Source organism: Ambystoma mexicanum, chromosome 5q (assembly GCF_040938575.1).
Source record: "Ambystoma mexicanum isolate Mex_15411 chromosome 5q, UKY_AmexF1_1, whole genome shotgun sequence".
Lineage (NCBI taxonomy): Eukaryota > Metazoa > Chordata > Amphibia > Caudata > Ambystomatidae > Ambystoma > Ambystoma mexicanum.
In genome coordinates this window covers 632,956,051-632,960,031 of record NC_090933.1, presented here as the reverse complement: position 1 = coordinate 632,960,031, position 3,981 = coordinate 632,956,051, and positions in this window count along the sequence as shown.

Below are 3,981 nucleotides of genomic sequence, written 5' to 3'. Positions count from 1 at the left end.
TGTTCTCCCTCCCCTACTTAGAGGGCCTAAAGCTCTCATGAGCAGACCCAAAACGAGTACACTTGACAATGGGAGTGTTTTAATGTTGTTTTGGCGTCACCCGGTACATCAAAGGTCTCTTCCCAGGAGCTTGTATGACCCAGAGTAATCGTAATTGGTTATTTATAACGCGCTTAATAGCCAGAGGTTTTTAAGCGTGACCCGGAGATCGAACCTGTGTTGCTCTGCGTCGTCTTTCTTGCAAGACGAGCACGTTGCCCCAGAGCTATTCTCCCGGGACAATTTCCCCACACTGGGATTGGAACAAAGTGACTACCCAGCTTAACAGACCACGGGCAACACGCAAGAGAGTAAAACCCAAGATGTCAGATGTGACACTGGGCTAAGCCCCTTGAGCACAAAGCAGTCTCAGGTGTACACAAGGAGACCAGCCAATCGCAGTCCTCACTAGATCATAAATCACAGGTGTAGACCCTCACTATAAAACCCACCCAGAGTGGCAAGAGAGCACACTATAAAACGCCCCATTCCAGTCAGGCAATGTGGGTCGAAGGAGCAGGTTGCTTGTGTTTGGAGAAGGCATTGAAAAGTGGTAGAAGAAGGAGAGGCTTGCGAGATAGACGAGAGCAGAGTGCTGGCAGCAGTGGAGAGCAGGAAAGAGGTGGTAAGATCTAGGAGGCTCAAGGAGGAGGTGGTAACATTGGAAGGTAAAGTGAACAGAATGATGTGGTAGACGAGAAGGAGGTGGTAAGAACAGAGACATAGGTGGAGTGGAAGGCGGTTAGGGGAGTTAACGGAATCCTGGAAGAGGTGGCAATATCAAGGACAGGAAAGGTACAGGAGGAGGTGGTGAGATCCAAAGGGAAGGAAGAGGTGGCAGTAGCAGAGAGTAGAAGCAAGGCAGATAGGTAACATCTGGGGAAGAGGATGATACGGAAGAGGTGGAAGAAAGAGCACCACAAAGAGGTGACAGGAAGAGTGGCAGTCAAAGTGTTACAAACAAGACTAAAGGGATAACATCAGTAGGGGAGACGAAAGCTTGGATAAGAACATCTGCTGATGCGGCAAGGACCAATGCATAGCTAGAGGACCAACACCTAGTGAGGTAGGTTCCTGTGGGCCCGGTCGGCTCTAGGCAGGGCAGACCATGGGAGGAGGAAGGTACTAGTTTTAGGGAGATTACAATTAAATTATTGAGGTGTGGAAAGAGAAACCCAGAGAAAGCTCAGGCAGGCCGCAGGCACTCCATTCTAGATCTCCCTTCCGGTTATGTCCAGTGATCCACCTGCGCACAAGACTTTATCAGAAGTGAGTTGTGAGGTACAGGACCTCAAAAAGTTGCATCTAGCTCAGATAAAGACTAAGGCCTCATCACGAGTGCCAGCGCAAATAGCCAGCGCCACAGTGCTACCGTTATTCGGTCCGGCGCTATTAGCACTGGATCATGAGTAGCAGTATAGCGGTAAGTTCTCATTCCCCATTGAGTCCATTGGACCCAATGGGGTTGGGGGCGTTATTACCGCCGGCGGTAATAGTGCAAAAACGGACAAAAATGTGCAGTGAGGGAACAAACTTCTACTTACCGCCTGACTCATGATTGGGCCAATGCTTAAATGCGGCGGTTATAGCATTACTAAGGCCCAACTTATGATGATGCCTGAAGGGTTTGGTTCACTGTTAAGCCGCAATGTCAGAAAAAGGGTGTAGCAAAACCCTTTGAATTGTACAAACTGGAATACTTGCTTCTGAGGCCGAGAAGCCTTAGGTACCCTCATTCCGCAGAAGAGTCCTTGGGCAAAGGGAGTTTTCTGCCGAGGAATGAACACAACCATACTGAGGAGTAGAACTATTCTGACCTTTGTTTATTTTTGAAGATCCCATTTCTTTTTTGTTTGAGTTGCCCATTTTGGTAACAAAACCCCTATTAAAAATAGCCAACTCTGACCTATGGTCTTGGCATCCTCTTCTTGATCCCAGGTGGAATCCAGTAACAGAGTTAATTTGACCATAATATTTGAACCTATTTTTTATCTGTACCTAAATGATTTATTTGCGACTTTTATTCCCCCTCCCCACTGAATACTGACCTCTTACTTCTTTAGAGCCTTTAGTGCCTTATGCAGATGGATGCCCTGCAGTTATAAGCACCAAAGACAGAAGACCAATGCGCTCGTAATCCTATTCCCATCGCCTGCGTCTGCTTGTTTCATCAGCTGCAATGGTCGGGCTATGAAAGGTATAAACAATTTTCTACTTCAGGCAACGACGAAAAAAAAATCATGTACACTCATAGACTCGGCTGTAATCAGCATGCCATCTACCACGGAGATTGTTTTACAACATGTAAAGAGCCTTTTACAAATGCTGGATATTTTGAGTTGATGTGATTTTAGTTTGTTTTGGGTCCTGTCATTGTGTCTCAGCTCTTAAGCGGTTCCTGAAAAGAAAAATGGTGGGTGCCGGTGTTCAACAGCGCAGTGCTTTCTATTGTTGAATATCTGCCATGGTTTCAAAAATATTTAAGTACCTTGAGCAATCATCTATCGTTATGTATTCATACACTTAATTGCCACCATGTGCTCTTGCAGTGCCAGAAGCAGTATGAAATATTAAATATTTGAGCAGTCAACGCAAAGCAAAGAAATCCCCTCACTCAAATGCCCATAGCAAGGTTTTTTTTTTTTGCAAAGGATATTTAGCAGTTAAGGTAAAATAGTTGTCGTTAAAGAAATGGAGGGAAAGTGGTTATTCGAGCAAATCTGAAATGCCTGGAGCAGATTAAGATACCCTTGAGAACATCTTTGTGAATCACATTGACACCTCATGATCTGCTCCCGTTTTAGGGTTCGTAATTCGTAAATTAGGCATAATATAGCAACTGTCATGTCTTGATTTGCTATCATTCAAATCTCTGTAAATCAGGTCAAAGGAGAATATTATGGACGTCTATATTTGCATCCACATATGTCAAGTAATGTCGCAAGAGACATGCCTACACTGATTTGGGCATCCAAAGAACAGTGACCCAGAGCGGCTATTTCAATCTGCTGCAAACCCCTTCATAATTCTGGCCATACTTTTAAGTCTGTATGCACCCAAACTGAAATATTTAGCATGCCCGACACTTTAACACAGGACCCAAACGTTGTCTTTGTAACATAGGCTATGAAGCAGCATGTGAGTGATATCTGGCTTCCAAGCAATGACAAATCAGGCGAGCAAGAATAAAGCAATGAAACAAGCATCAATAGATTTGGCCCATAATCATGGCTTTGGTATAATAATTTGCAAGGCACTGTCATGTGTGAGAAACCTGAAGGTGTCTCCCTAGCTAGTCCCCGGGGATCTGTCATCCAGGTTGCCAGGACAGGGCCATTACTATTGGATCCGGGTCCTGGGGGTGTACCAGTGAGGGAGGATCATCTGGATGGGGGGAGGGGAGGGCCTCTGAGAGTGGGAGTCGGACACCGATGGGTGAGACGCAGTATTTCCCTTCCTTTGACACCTTTTCCCCCTCCTCTTACGTAGGACATTCTAAACCACTGCCACCCCCCCCTTTTCCAACACAAACACTTTCGCACAACACAAAGGACAACTAACACCAGAGCCGTTTACCTGACATGTCCCAATACAAGAGTCAGGTAAAGTCAGGCAATTGATCAGAATCACACACACCTGACGGCCCTTTCCCTTCCCCACAGGGATAAAAGGTGGATCCAGAGAGCACAGTATTAGCACGGCAGACAGCACGACGAGATGGCTAATCAGGCGCAGCAGTTCAAGAGAAGGAGAAAGGCGCCAGGAAACGAGAGGGTGGCAAGGAGAGAAGTGACCTTGCCCTTTTCATCACTGACCCACAGAACCTTTGTGGAAGAGAGCCTAAAACAGAGAACAATAGCACAAGTGTCTTGTAGCAGAATTCAACGGTAAACGGAGCAAGCTTATGTCGTTAAGCAAGACAGAGGGAAGCTCCTGCGACCA